Source organism: Lepus europaeus, chromosome 18 (genome assembly GCF_033115175.1).
Source record: "Lepus europaeus isolate LE1 chromosome 18, mLepTim1.pri, whole genome shotgun sequence".
Taxonomy (NCBI): Eukaryota; Metazoa; Chordata; class Mammalia; order Lagomorpha; family Leporidae; genus Lepus; species Lepus europaeus.
Window position 1 is genome coordinate 53,114,825 of NC_084844.1, and position 15,598 is coordinate 53,130,422.

The 15,598-nt window shown below is 51.1% G+C and overlaps 1 protein-coding gene across 1 annotated transcript in view; it reads right to left on the bottom strand.

Moving 5' to 3' along the window:
• Positions 1 to 15,598, bottom strand: part of STX8 (syntaxin 8) — a 295,947-nt gene that overhangs the window by 36,413 nt on the left and 243,936 nt on the right. The gene's annotated exons all lie outside the window — the stretch shown is intronic.

Below are 15,598 nucleotides of genomic sequence, written 5' to 3' on the forward strand. Positions count from 1 at the left end.
GCATCCCGGGTGGGCACAGGTTCGAGTCCTGGCTGCTCCACTTCCGATCCAGCTCCCTGCTAATGGCCTGGGAAAGCAGCAAAGGATGGTCCAAGTGCTTGGGCCCCTGCACCCACATGAGAGACCCGGATGAAGCTCCTGGCGTCAGCATGGCCCAGTTCTCGGGGTTGTGATCAACTGGGGAGTGAACCAGTGGATGGAAGGTCGAGGTCTCGGTCTCAGTCTCTCTCTCTCTGCACAGGGCTTCCATGATATGCCTTTTCCATGAACTTCCTGGAGACCGCTCCTGTGTTTCTGCAGCTGCACCTGCTAATGGCTGAACCGCTGGCAGGCTTTCTGCTAAGACCCTACTGGAAGGGCCGGCGCCGCGGCTCACTAAGCTAATCCTCCGCCTTGCGGCGCTGGCACAGCGGGTTCTAGTCCCAGTCAGGGCGCTGGATTCTATCCCAGTTGCCCCTCTTCCAGGCCAGCTCTCTGCTATGGCCTGGGAAGGCAGTGGAGGATGGCCCAAGTCCTTGGGCCCTGCACCCGCATGGGAGACCAGGAGAAGCACCTGGCTCCTGGCTTCGGATCAGCGCGATGCGCCAGCCGCAGTGGCCATTGGAGGGTGAACCAACGGCAAAAAGGAAGACCTTTCTCTCTCTCTCTCTCACTGTCCACTCTGCCTATAGAAAAAAAAAAAAAAAAGAGGCAGTCTCAGAGAATACTCAAAGACCCGGGGTGGCCTTTGAGAACGTAACTGCAGTGAGACAGGAGCAAATCCCATGACTGACCCACAAAACATCAGCACAATAAAACAATCTTGAAATACTATGTTTTGGGGCTGGCGCTGTGGCGTAGCAGACTAAGCCTCCACCAATGGCACCAGCATCCCATATGAGCGTTGATTCGAGTCCGGCCATTCCTCTTCCTATCCAGCTCTCTGCTATGGCCTGGGAAAGCAGTAGAAGATGGCCTAAGTGCTTGGGCCCCTGCACCCGTGTGGGAGACCAGGAGGAAGCTCCTGGCTCCTGGCTTTAGATCAGCCCAGCTCTGGCCGTTGTGGACATTTGGGGAGTGAACCAGCAGCTAGAAGACCTTTCTCTCTGTCTCTCCCTCTGTCACTCTGCCTCTCAAATAAAACTAAATTAATCTTTAAAAAAATACTGTTTAGTTCTTTGCCAAGAAACTGCACCTACTATTCATTTTGAGCTTCTCAAATGTCACGCTCATTAAACTTTTTTAAGTGAGTCATAATTTGTAGACACAAGACTCACTCTGTCCGTCTTACGGATGAAGCAGGTGGCCAGGACGGCTTGGCCCACGGGTGGACTCGGGTTTGGGTCTCCTGACAGCTCCTGCGGCAAGGTCTGCCAGCACATCTTGCTGCTTTGGCCAAAGGGTCAACAGAGAACTAGTAGGAGAGGGGCAGGACAAGAGATGGGGGTTCTGGCTGGGAGCCCTGGTGGTGTTAAAGGGGAAAGGGGGAGGGGACTCCTCTCCCGAGCCCTTCCAGTTCACAGAACCTGGTGCCAGGCCACTAAGGGCTCAGAGAAGGAAGAGATCCCCACACAGAGGACCGCTGCTGCTTCTCCGTCATGGCCAGCTGTAGGTGACCGGGTGTTTTATAAACAAGAGTCCTGGCAGTCTCACACTTTCTAGAACACACATCAAGGAGCAGACGGAAACTCTGAGTTGCTGCTTTAAGACATCCTGAGACAGGGAAGATGCATGGGAAAGCACTCTCTACACAGCACGGGTTGGCGCCAGCGTTGGGACGCAGAGGGTTGAGCATCCCACGTCACGGCACTGGCTGGAGTCCTGGCCACTCTGTTCATACCCAGCTCCCTGCTAAGGCACCTGGGAAAGCGGCAGAGGACAGCCTGAGGACTTGGGGCCCTGCCGTCCAGGTGGGAGATGCGGCAGAAACCCTGGGCTCCTGACTTTGGCCCAGCCCGGCCATTGTGGCTATTTGGGGAGTGACACAGCAGACGGAAGATCTGCCTCCCCCTTTCTCTCTGTTACTCTGGCTGTCGAGTCAATGAATTTCTTTAAAAAGATTCATTTATTTGAAAGGCAGAGATACAAAAAGAGGAGAGAGGGAGAGGGAGAGAATCTTCCGTCCGCTGGTTCACTCCCCAAGTGGCCACAATGGCTGGGGCCGGGCCAGTCTGCAGCCAGGAGCTTCCTCTGGGTCTCCCACATGGGTGCAGGGATCCAAGGGCCTGGGCCATCTTCTACTGCTTTCTCAGGCACTAAATTAGCAGGGAGTTGGATCAGAAGTGGAGGAGCTGGGACTCAAACCGGCACCCATATGGGATGCCGACACTGCAGGCAGAGGCTTAACCTTCTGTACCACAATGCTGGCCCCCATTAGTTAATCTTTTAAAAAGCATGTGCTGCAGAATGTAGGGTATCTCAGAGACAAGGCTTCAGGAGGAACTGGGGAGCAAGGGAACCCCTGGGAGCTGGCGAGTGTTACAGACCGAATTCTGCCCTCCCAAAACTGATCTGGAAGCCCTAATGCCCAGTATGCCTGTATTTGGAGACAGGGCCTTTTAGGAGGTGATGAGAACGGAATGAGGTCATGGTGGTGGGGTGGCTCCCTCCCTTCCTTCTCTCCCTGTCCCTCTGCACAGGCACAGAGTACGGGGGCCGTGTGAGGACATGGAAAGCAGGCAGGTGGGTGGTCTGCCTGCTGGCTGGGACGCCCGGGAGTAACGGGTCGATATGCAGCTCTGGCTTCTGATTCCAGCCTCCTGCTAGTGCAGACTCCAGCGGGCAGTGGCGAGGGCTCAAGCACCACTCACCCGAGAGGCCTGGACTGCATCCCCAGGTCCCAGGAGCCTGGGCGCACTATGGGCATTTAGGGACTGAGCCAGTGGACAAAAAGTCTCTCTCAAATAAATCAAACTTTAAAAACAAATAGGTGGCCACGCACAGGGTGAGAGACCACTGAGAAGCCTGCTAGCTCCTTGACCCTGGCCTTGCAGCCCGCAGAGCCCCACGGGGAATCACTTCCTATGGTTCAAGGCGCCCGGCCTGAGCTTCACTTCGGCAGCCCAAGCAGACCAACGTGCCGAGCCTTGGCCTTGCCACCCCCAGCCCTGGCCCTGGGCCGACGCGTCCTCATTTTTCTAGACTCATAGTCACTTTCTTCTGGGAGGTCTTGCTCATTCCCCCTTGCCTCATCCTCTACGTAAGAAGATCTTATCTCAGAACCCCATAACAATGATTTCATTTAAGTAATAAAATTCTGTCTGTGTGCCGATGTTATGCCCTGAGCCCCTGTAGAGAAGGGACCATCCTGTTCAGCCCTGTAGCCCCGGGCCCTGGCACTGCAGCAGGCGCTGAATACCCATTTATGGGCGAATGGGAGAAATGGACGGATCTAGGCCGCTGTCTTTGAGATGTTACACGTTCGTGTGAACGTTCCGACGTGACTTATTCACTCACCCACTTATCCAACGATCAAGAGGCCAATGTTTGGGAGGGGAGGGATAAGTAAATTGTTGAAAGAGAAGACTGAAAACAAATAAGGCCGTTTCCAAACGGGGAAGAGGCGACAACACGCAGGGTTGGCCGAGGGACAGAGCACGAATACGTTATCTGCGTGAACTGCCTACCCCGTGGCAGGGTTGTTTTTTTTAATATATATATAATGAGATGCAATGCATGACTGTTCAGTAGGGGCTGCGTGGGCTCCAAAGTGACACTAATGCAGCCGCATCCTGCTTCTGTGAGTGCTACCCGGGTGACATGGGACACGTCTCAGGGGCTTCATCTCTTGAACACTTATTTACTTTCATTTTATTTGAAAACTCTAGACAGAAACAGGGAGAGGGAAGGGGAGGGTAAGGGTGAAGGCGAGGAGATGGGGGGGAGAGGGAGAGAGGGGAGGGGAGGGGGAGGGGAGAGAGGGAAGGGGAGGGGGAGGGGAGAGAGGGAAAAGGGGAGGGGGAGGGGAGAGAGGGAAAAGGGGAGGGGAGAGAGGGAAAAGGGGAGGGGGAGGGGAGAGAGAGGGAAAAGGGGAGGGGGAGAGGGGGAGAGGGAAGGGGAGGGGGAGGGGAGCGGGAGGGAAAAGAGGGGGAGAGGGAGAGAGGGAAAGGGGGAGGGAAAAGGGGAGGGGGAAGGAAAGGGGAGGGGGAGGGAAAAGGGAGGGGGAGGGGGAGGGGGGGGAGGGAAAGGGGAGGGGGAGGGGGGAGGGGGAGGGAGGGAGGAAGATTTCACATACTGGTTCACTCCCCAAATGCCTACAACAGGGACGGGTAGGCCAGGCCAAAGCCAGGAAGTGGGAACTCAATTCAGGTCTCCCATATGGGTGGCAGGGACCCAAATACTTGAGTCATCACCTGCTGCCTCCCAGGGTGCCCACGAGCAGGAAGCTGGGTCAGACGCAGAGCCAGGACTAGAAGCCAGGCACTCCACACACCATGCGGGTGTTCCAAGCAGGGGTCTTAACTGCTGTGCCAGATACTCAGCCTCACGGCACAGGCAATATTCAGAAAAGTACACACGTGGTTAGGGAAGAGGTTCGGCGAATCTGCCAGCTGCCTTTACCTTGTAAGTGGGGATGAGGCTGCACAGGGTGCTGCTGTGAGTGACAAAGGACACGACGCTGCTGTAGCAGTCGGCATGGTGTCCAGCACACAGTGACCCTCTGCAAAGGCCACCACTCGGTCACTCACATTGCCTCATTCCACTAGTCTCAAACTCCGCCCACAGGCGTTCCACCTTGTACCGTTTTGCACATAGCCTGACTGTACTTGCCCAGACTTAAGAAACAAACAAGAAACCGTTGCTCAAAATGCAGTTGAGTGCATAGAGAAACCCCCTTTTAGCACTGAAGGTAAGAATCTCACAGCTTGCTCCCTTTCCTGCCGTTCTAGTTTAATGGGATGATTCTTCATCAACTGACAATGCCATGAACCTGGAGGTCCACGCAGGGACAAAAACAAAACAAAACAAAACAAAACAAAACAAAAAAACAGGTTTCTTGTTTGGTGGATGCTCGTGTGACAAAGAGAGAGGGAGAGAAACTTTTAGTTTCAGCCTATGTGATTTCTCGTACAGACCAAGCGAGGCCGGTGCTCTAGGTGGAGCCGGGCAACAGCAGGTCCTCCGTGCAATCAGAGGTCCTGCCAAAAGAAGGGCAGCCGGGACCTGAATGTGGCCCCGTGTTCCTATAAGGAAAGCCACTGCCAAGCACTGAGCCAGGCCAGGCCAAGCGGTTACCTAACCGGGAAACAAGCTCCTGCCGCTCCAAGTGTCTTCTCAGGTTCCAGATCCCACCACCAGTGGCAGGTGCCTGTGTGTGTCACAGCCATGGTGCCGGCTGGGCACACACTTCCTATCTGCAGTGTCACAGCGGGAAAGGACTCAGGGGAGCCCTTTGCTCTGCAGCAGGAGAGCCTGCACAGCCAAGAAGCATGGAGGTGAGTGGCTGTGGCTGTGGCAGTGTGAGTGGGGACCAGGGGACTCCGTGGTCCTTGCTCAGGGCCAGCACTAGAACCAAGCACAGGACAGCTCCTAGTAGGGCCAAGGCTGATGTGGGTATGAATCCAGGTTTTCCTGAGGATGGCCTCCTGCTGCCCACTCCTGCCTTGTCCTTCCCTCTCCCAAGTAACTCTGTAAGCAAGGTAGACTTCTAGTGTTCCACTTTAAAACCAAAAAGTCCCCTCTCTCTGTCTCTGTGTGTGTTGGGGGGGGGGAGTGCAGCTGACTAATGCCCTGCCCCTATACCACCTCAGAGCACCAGTTCCAGTCCCGGCTGCTCTGCTTCTGATCCAGCTCCCTGCCAACACTCCTGGGACAGCAGCCTAAGACGGCCCAAATGCCTGGGCACCTGCCACCCGTGTAGGAGATCCTGGATTGAGTTCCTGGCACCTTGCTTCCGCCTGGCTCAGCTCCAACTGTTGCAGCCATTTGGGGGAATGGACAGGCAGACAGAAGATCAATCCAAACATCCTCCCTGGCCCCCCTGCCCTGGCCACCTTAGAACCAATCAATCTAGGGGGTGGGTGGTGGGGTGGGGGTGGGACCGAGTGGCATCCATCACTGAAAACATTCAGAAGATCCGGGTTCCAAGCAGCAGGAGCATATGTGGCTTAAAAGCCAGGCGCTCGCGGGGGGATTTACGGCCTGTGACCGATCAGCCAGATGGCCGTTCTGTCTTGTCAGTGTTTGCTGAGCCCCCCTCACTTTCCCTCCTTCCCCGGCCCCTTGAAGAAGGTCATTTCCTTTGGCGGGGGTGGGGGGTTTGCAGGCCACGGGCCGTCCTGGGTTCGCATGGGCTCCTGGACTTCGGATGGCCCTGGTGATCAGGATGCACTTTCTCCCACAGGCGCTCGGCCCCGGCCCCACGGCTTTTCCCATTAGCTGCCTATCTCCCCACAGTTTTCCACACTTGTGTGAGCCCCCCCTCCACCTCCTCACCCCCGCTTCAGCTGGTGCACCTGTGGTCACAGGATTAATTCCAAACACATGCTCTGCAGAGCACGGACTCTCATCTTAACCGTCCGTCATTTCGAAGGCATACGGAGGCCGCTGCACGTTGGCCCGGAGACCTGATGACTTGGGAGGAAAAACAGGGGATTGTCTGTTGCTGTCTATTTAACGCCGATCCCACCACCCCTGGCTTCCGGTCAGCGGAGCAGGGCCACTTCCGTCTCTCGCGCTCTCCCTCCAGGGCCTTTGTTGCTCTGGATGTAACGGAAAACTCCTTTACTCTCAGTTTGGGTTTGTCCCAATCAGCTAACTTTTCCGCCTTGGGCAGATGCAGAGAGCTTCCAGGGGTTAGGTAGTCGAGATCTTTGCACTTCGGCACGCCATGAACAGAAATCACACAGGGTCAACATTTAGCGTGTCGGTTTTTACAAATCTCCGGAGTTACAAATTCCCCCACCGTTTCGAAAGCCGAAGCCCGCGGACGCGACACACGTTCACCGAGGCGTTATCATGCAGTGCACAGTCTCTTGCCTTTTCAGGCGTGCGTTTACTTTCCCAGGCCAAGTGCCTTTTTGCAAACACAAAACAAAATCACAAATGCCAGCTCCTCTGACCAGTGTTTTGTTTTTCCATGCAAACACTCGGAGAAGGAAAAAAAAAAAAAAAAAAAAGCCAAACCTGACATTTCTGCCCCATCTTTTTCTTTGTCCTTTGGCTAGTGTAGATTCTTCTGCTTAAGCCATCCTTGGCATCTTTCAAAATTTTGCACAGGGCCCAGCGTTGTGGTGTAGTGGGTAAAGCCACTGACCGTTGACACCAGCAACCCGTATGGGTGCCGGTTCCTGTCCCGGGTGCTCCACTTTAGATCCAGCTCCCTGCTGATGGCCTGGGAAAGGCAGAAGAAGACGGCCCAGGGGTTTCACCCATGTGGCAGACCCGCGTGAAGGTCCTGGCTTTGGACTGGTCCAGTGCAGGCCGTGTGGCTATCTGGAGAGTGACCCAGAGGATAGAAGATCTCTCTGTTCCCCACCCCCACCCTGCCCCCACAACTCTTTCAAAATAAATAAATCTTAAAATTTTTTAAAATATAATTTCTGGCTCTACTGCTCCACAAAAACCCTGAGATTTAAGACTGGGTTGGGGTAGGCATTTGCTGCAGCAGTTAAGATGCACTTGGGAAGCCCGTATCCCAAGTATCCGAGTGCCTGGGATCAAATCCCAGCTCTGTTCCTCGTTCCATCTTCCTGTCAGTGCCCACCCTGGGAGGCAGCAGGCGATGGCTCAAGTAGTTGGGTCCCTGCCACCCATGTGGGCGACTTGGATTTGGTTTTGGACTTCTAGCTTTGGCCTAGTCCAGTCCTGGCTGTTACCAACATCTGGGTAATGCTGAACCAGTGGGTGGACGATCTGTCTCTCTACTTTTCAAATAAATTAAATATAACCAAATAAATAAAACCCGTGTCACCCACAACCATCCTCAATAACAGGCGGTAAGCTACATCTTTTTACCAAACCCTACCCCCTCATTCTTTTGTGTATTTTTAATTCAGATCAGATCTCTTGCACTTTCTTTCTACTCTCTTCATCCAGGCATGTATTTCCCAAAGCATATGCAAGAATGACAAACCCGCCATGTCCAATACCCATCATTGGCTGGAAAAGCCAAATATGGTTAATAGGTGGGAAGGGGCTGTGTCTTCTACTCCGACATCAAATGAAATCTCATAGCAATCTAGGGATTTAAAAAATGTTGAGTGGCAGAAGAGTATCAGGTGTTGGGTATCCAAATACCTATCTCAGGAAGTTCCTTGGGTGATATAAAAATTATCCAAGGAGAAAAACTTTAAAACTGAGTTGTTGGCATCCCTTATGGTCACTGGTTCAAGTCCCAGCTGCTCCACTTCTGATCCAGCTCTCTGCTATGGCCTGAGAAAGCAGTGGAGGATAGCCCAAGTCCTTGGGCCCCTGCACCAACGTGGGAGACCCAGAAGAAGCTCCTGGCTCCTTGCTCCTGGCTTCAGATCGGCACAGCACTAGCCATTGTGGCCATCTAGGGAGTGAACTAGCAGATGGAAGACCTCTCTCTCTCTCTCTCTGCCTCTCTGTAACTCTGCTTTTCAAGTAAATAATAAATTTAAGCCTAGGAGAGATGTTTAAGTAATACTGAAAATACACAGATTAAGGTACATTAAGGAATTAATTTCTTCCTTTGGTCAGAATTTTCCAAGCTATTCTTACTACATGTGATTCTTTCAGATGTATTTTTGAACGATTACCCAATGTAGCCCCCAAACTCCTTTTGGGCTTCTAAATCAGATGGAGTGAAATTCATAGGGTCACTTGGAGAAGCCTACCTCCCTGCGGTTTGAGCCAGCCTGAGGACAGCGCACATCCCTGTACGTCTTCAAGTCCTCTCTGCCTGCAGCTGTAACTTCTGCCTCTTGGTCGTCCCCCACAGCCAAGCAGCACGCCCTCTGAGACGGCGCCCTGTCCACACACTTGACCACAGGCCAGGCCCACCACAGGGATCTGTCTCTCTGCTGCAGGACACGGGGCCCCAGGCCAGAGAGAACACCTCCCAGATGTCAGAAGGACCTGAATGGGGGGCTGCAGGTGGCCATGATCTCTACCATAGGAGAAACCCAGGACATGGCAGGAAAGAGTGAAGCCAAAGCAAAGGCCAAGGAAGGTTAGGACGTGGCCCTATGGCTACCTTAAATGTGGTCTTTGTATGACTCAGAAACGACCTAGGGAGGCCAGCGTTGTGGCGCAGCAGGCGAAGCCACTGCCTGCAACGCCTGTATCCCACATGGGCACCAGTGTAATCCCGGCTGCTCCACTTCTGATCCAGCTCCCTACTAACGCACCTGGGAAAGCAGTGGACAAGAGCTCCAGCCTGCACCCACGTGGGAGACCCAGCAGAAGCTCTTGGCTCCTGGTTTCAGCCTGGCTCAGCCCTGGCCATTGCGGCCATTTTGGGAGTGAACCAGAGGATGGAAGATGTTTTTCTCAGAAACTCTGCCTTTCAGATAAATAAATAAACCTTAAAAGACAAAGGAACAATCTAGAAGCCATAAGGCTGCTGTCCCAGATCTGTACCTTCGTGACGGTCATGACCACAACAGTGCAAACGCAACCCCTGAGGTTTAGTCCCCGTTCAGTGCCTGGTCTCGACAACCGTGCCACGCAGCCCTAACAGAAGAGCGTCCTGGGCACTCCGGGTATCGTGTCCTGATGTGGCTCTTCGAGCTGTGATTCCCCACGATCGCTGCCCCCTCTCTTACTCTGCTTCAGTTTGGGTTCTGAGCCTTAACGTTCTGTCGTTTCCTATGGAGATGTCACATCCCCACAGGGTTTTTGTAGCTCTTCTCCGTCACCTGTTCCCCATGACCATTTCCTAGTCAGTCGTGTGCACGTGAGAACAACAATTCTTGTATATTTCCTGTTCGACAAAGGACTTGACGTTCTCTTTAGCTTTTTAATTGGTTCTCTTGAAAGTTCTAGGCAGAAAAAAAAAAAAAAAGTTCTAGGCAGACCGTTGCAAAGATTCGCAACTAGGAAGATAATGTTTGTTTACTGTCTTTTATTTATTAATTTCTTTCAATGTTTGGTAGAGACGAGGTCTTCCACATTAATAATGGATACCAGTGCTGACGAGGGACGTTCTTACTTCGTCCCTGAGCTGATCTTCCAATTTTTCACCAAGAAGCAAAATGGCAGCATTCAGTCTGCCATAATGATTACTTAGCATGGTAATAAAGTACCCTTTAATTCCTAGTTTCTGAAGAGTTGCATTTAAAAAAAAAAATCAGACTAAGAACAGACGCTGAGCTGTGTGACATGTCTTTTGAGTATCTGTTAAGGCCATCACAGGGCTTCTCTCTATGTATTAATGAGATGAACTATGCTAATATATTTCCTCATACTAACCCCTCTCTGCATTCGTGAGTTAAATCTGGCTTGGGCACAGTGCTTTTACTCTTTTAATAGAAAACTGGATTCAATGTGCTACTGTTTTACTTAGAACTCTTCTTCTTAGGATAATTATACTCGTACGTGAAACGTGGCCTACAGACTTGTGTGTGTATGTTATCTTTGGTGGGATTTGATATCAGAGTTATTCTAACTCCATACAGTGCAGAAGGAAGCTTCCCTCCTTCTTTTCTGTGTTCTGAAATGGTTTATACAACCTGGAAATTAGTCTTCCTGGAAAGTATAAAATAATTTACCTATAGAACCATCCAGCACCAGAGCATCTTTGGATGATGGTTCTTCTCAACCTCTTCTCTCTGTCGCTGTTCAAGTTTCCTAGTTACCCTTTAGGATCATTCTGGAAAGTTGTAGTTTGAACATCCTCACTGAGCTATTAATTAGTATAAAAGTCTATAGAGAGCATTCTATTCTTAACTCAGCATCTAGGATTATATCCCCTTTCTCATTTTTTAAGAATCTACTTATTGGCCGGCACTGCAGCTCACTAGGCTAATCCTCTACCTGCGGCACCGGCACACCAGGTTCTAGTCCCAGTTGGGGTGCTGGATTCTGTCCCGGTTGCTCCTCTTCCAGTCCAGCTCTCTGCTGTGGCCTGGGAAGGCAGTGGAGGATGGCCCAGGTCCTTGGGCCCTGCACCCGCATGGGAGACCAGGAGGAAGCACCTGGCTCCTGGCTTCGGATCGGCGCAGTACGCCAGCCGTAGTGGCCATTTGGGGAGTGAACCAGCGGAAGGAAAACCTTTCTCTTTGTCTCTCTCTCTCACTAACTCTGCCTGTCAAAAAAAAAAAAAAAAAGAATATATTTATTTATTGAAAGGCAGAGAGAGAGAGAGAGAGAGAATGAGAATCAATATTAATCTTCCTTCTACTGGTTCATTCCCCGAGTAGCTGCCACAGCTGGGGCTGAGCCAAGCTGAAGCCAGGAACCCGAAACTCAACTCAGGTATCCCAGGCAGTTGGCAGGGACTCAAGTGCCTTAGCCATCATTTTCTGCCTCCCAGTCACGTTAGCATGGAGCTGGATTGGAAGCAGAATAGCCGGGACTTGAACCGCTGCTCCGACATGGGCTGTGGGCATCCCAAGTGGCGGCTCAGTTTGCTGCGCCATAACACCTGCCCCTCTTGTACTTCTTAAGTTGGCTTTATCCAAGTTCTTAAGTGGAACCCTACCCACCCTCTTCCTGGTTTACATTTTTTTTTAAATTTTTATTTATTTATTTATTTTATTTTTTGACAGGCAGAGTGGACAGTGAGAAAGAAACAGACAGAAAGGTCTTCCTTTTGCCGTTGGTTCACCCTCCAATGGCCGCCGCGGTAGGCATGCTACGGCCGGCGCACTGCGCTGATCCGATGGCAGGAGCCAGGTGCTTCTCCTGGTCTCCCATGGGGTGCAGGGCCCAAGGATTTGGGCCATCCTCCACTGCACTCCCTGGCCACAGCAGTGAGCTGGCCTGGAAGAGGGGCAACCGGGACAGGATCGGTGCCCCGACCGGGACTAGAACCCGGTGTGCCGGCGCCGCAAGGCGGAGGATCAGCCTAGTGAGCCGCGGCGCTGGCCTCTGGTTTACATTTTTATGTTCCATGGATGACTTGAATCCATAATTGAGCTCAAATGGTCATCCTCCTTTAAAAGCTACGAACTAGCCTTCTCTGGTGGAGGATTCTAGCATTTGCCTTCTCCCCATTGTAGGATCCCATTGGATCCATCCCCACAGGCGTCTGCAGACAGACAGGCTTGGTGAGCACCAGCCCCTCCCTCCCTGCCCGCTTTTACGGTGCGATTATCGGCCTGCTGACATCCCATGCCCTTCCACCCATATCACACAGCGCTGGAAAAGCTGCCTTTTGTGCTACTAATGACACTTCCTAGTACGACTGAATTTATAGAGCTGCTGTTTAAGTCTACTCCCACCCACCCGACTGATCCTGAAAATAAGGGGACAGGAGATGGCGTGACAGCTTTTCAAATTAACTATGATTATACAGTTAAGAAAACTTAGAAATGCTACACATGCCGTAGTCCTCTGAAGAAATCAATGCTTATGTGTAATTTGCTAATTTTCTGCAAATCGTTACAAGAAAGAGATAGGCGTGTGCAAGGACTGGCAATCGTGAGCAGAGATGGAAGTGGATAGAAAAGTCTAGGAAACCGTGGCCTCTCAGGGTTGGGAAAACCAACTACTGCTGGGCCTTACAGAGAACCAGAGGAGACTCTGGGGCTCAGAGCCTGCCCTTCAGGCCCCCCGAGAAACCAGAGAAAGAGGCAGAGATCTGGTTTACTGCTGTGCCCGCTAAGTCTTCTGCTTGAGGAGCCCGAGTTGTTGCTTTTAAAACGGGAGAGCCACTGTAAGTCAGAAGTCGCAAAACCAGCCGCAATGGTCTCCAGAAATGGAACTTGGAAGTGATTCCTGGCGCACTTAATGGAAGCCCCATAAATTTACAAGGAACCCCTGACTCAGGGGAGGAGACACAAATAGTACCATAGTTTAGAAGTCCCCAGACCGCAAGGAGCCACCCCTGACCCTGCACCACCCAGAACTTGTGGCGTTGCGGGAGCTGATCGGGGCTTGAGGAGAGGGTGTGTCCTCAGTGTAGACGGACGATGGCGGGGATGTGGGTAGCCAGGCTGCAGGGGCGACGTCTAGTTAGTCCACAGGATCCACGTTGCCTGTGCTCAACAGCAATGGAGAAGGTTTCCCAGCTAGGTGGGCACACAGCTGAACTCTCGATAATGGAAAGCAAGCAGAAATGATGCGGCCACTTCCAGGCTGAAGGCTTTGGCCAGGTGAGCTTCAGGCTCGCTCCCCTTCCTGAGGCACAGCCACAGCGTGCTGACGACCCGGCTTCCACTGAGTGGATGAGGGTCCACAGAGCACGGGGAGAGACAGGGGAGAGCAAGAGTGACATGAGAGACCAAGAGAGCCAAGGATGACCCCACGGAGAGGCAGAGCCGTAAGACTAGAAATCAGATCAGTGCTTTTCAGGAGCTGGGGGTGGAATGGGGACATGGACCACAGAGGAGTATGAGGGAACCATCTGGAGAGGTGGAAATACTCAGTGTTTTTACTGTGCTGCTACTGCACAATTGTACACATTTATCAAAACGTATAGAACTGGGGGTGATGCTGTGGCGTAGCTGGTAAAGCCGCTACCTGCTATGCCAGCATTCCATATGGGCACCAGTTCAAGTCCTTGCTGCTCCAATTCCAACCCAGTTCTCTTCTATGGCCTGGGAAAGCAGTGGAAGATGGCCCAAGTCCTTGGGCCCCTGCACCCACGTGGAAGACCCAAAGGAAGCTCTTGGCTTCGGATTGGTGCAACTCCAGCCATTGCGGCCAATTGGGGAGTGAACCAGCGGATGGAAGACCTCCCCCCTCTCTGCCTCTCCTCTCTCTAACTCTTTCAAATAAATAAATAGATAAATCTTTTTTTTAAAAAAAAAAAGTATAGAATTGCTCACCTACAACAGGCAAATTTTACTTTATGTACATTGAGCCTAACCTACTTAACTTTTAAAAAAGAAAGGAAAACAGAAAAAAATAATCCCATGGAGAAAGACCTCCGCCTCCAACCCAGCTCGCTTCAGAGCCGTTACAATGCCGCTAAATCTACAAGCCACGTTGCTGTGATGCGGTTAGGTCTCACCCTCCCTCTTAAAGATTGATTGATTGATTGATTGATTTTTAAGACAGTGACAGAGTAAGAGGGAGAGGCAGAGAGGAAAGAGATCTTCCATCCATTGGTTTACTCCCCAAATGGCTGGGACAGGCAGGGCTAGGCCAGGCCTAAGCCAGGAGCCAGGAACTCCATCCAAGACTCCACGCAGGTGCAAGGGTCCAAGCAGTTGGGCCATCTTCTGCCGCCTTCCCTGGAGCATCAGCAGGGAGCTGGATTAGAAGTGGGGCAGCCAGGACTCAGCTGGTGCTTCGATATGGGAGGCCGGCATCGCAGGCTCTGGCTTAACCTGCTGTGCGATGCCAGCCCCTCTGCCTCTTGCTACAGTAGCTTAACCTTCACCCTCACGTGGATGTCTGTGGACCATACAAACATGAGAGTGTTAACATTGGTAGAACTGGGGTAACTTCTTCTTCCCAGCTTTGTTCACCTGTATTTTCTTGGCAGAACATGGTTTGGCAACATGCAGAGGGAAGATATTCTAAGGGATGTGTCGTGTTTTAGCCACACTCCAGCCTAAATGCTAAAGTAAATTGCTAGGACTTAAACCTAATCTTCAAAATTAGTATGTGATCAAGGTGGCCTTCAAAATCAATAAGAATGGATTTTAAAAATTAATGCTGCTGAACAACTGAGTTTCCATTTGGATAAAGATACCCCTCACACCAGGATCAAGTCCAAATCCATCAAAAAATTTGATGCAACAGACAAAATCATTAAGCCTAGGGAAAAAAAAATCCATGAAAGAGTTCCTTTATATCCTTGGAATGGAAATACTTTTTTTTACCATGACTCAAAATCTGGATGTCATAAAAGAAATGATGGATAGCTACAATTACAGAAGAATTATAAAAATTTAATAGCATAAAATCATCATAAGCCAAACCAAAAGACAACAAATTAAAGGAAAAGACCCTGAAACTCATTTTCACAAAGGATTAATCTCCCCAGTTTATAAAAGAGTCCTTAAAAATGATGAGAAAAAGACCAGCAACCTACAGAAAAACACACCAAGAGCATCAGCAGACTGTTCATAAAGAAAGAAATACAAATGGCCATTAAAATATATCAAAAAAGTACATGCACGCAGAAGGAAAACATAAAGTAAAGCTATTAAGTTGAACCACATGAAATTAACAATGCTCTGTAATTTCTGACTTACATAAGTGGCAATTGCATGTGGTTCCACCTAATACAATGAAATAATATTTTTCATTTATCAGGTTGGCACAGTTCCAGAAGCTAGCCATCATACCTCCTTGGTACGGCTGTAGGGAAATATTCTCCTACGATGCTTTTGGGAATATACAACCGTACGATCCCCGAGAAGGCCAATCTGGCAAAACTAATTAAAATGTCGACACTGGGGGATTTATCCTTCGGCTGTACCCACACACACATAAAACAACATACGTGCCCCACGCAGACGAATGTTCACAAGATGCCATCTTTCACGGGAGGGAGGGGGAACAGGGCAACACATGCATACAGATTTGCCTGCATCTG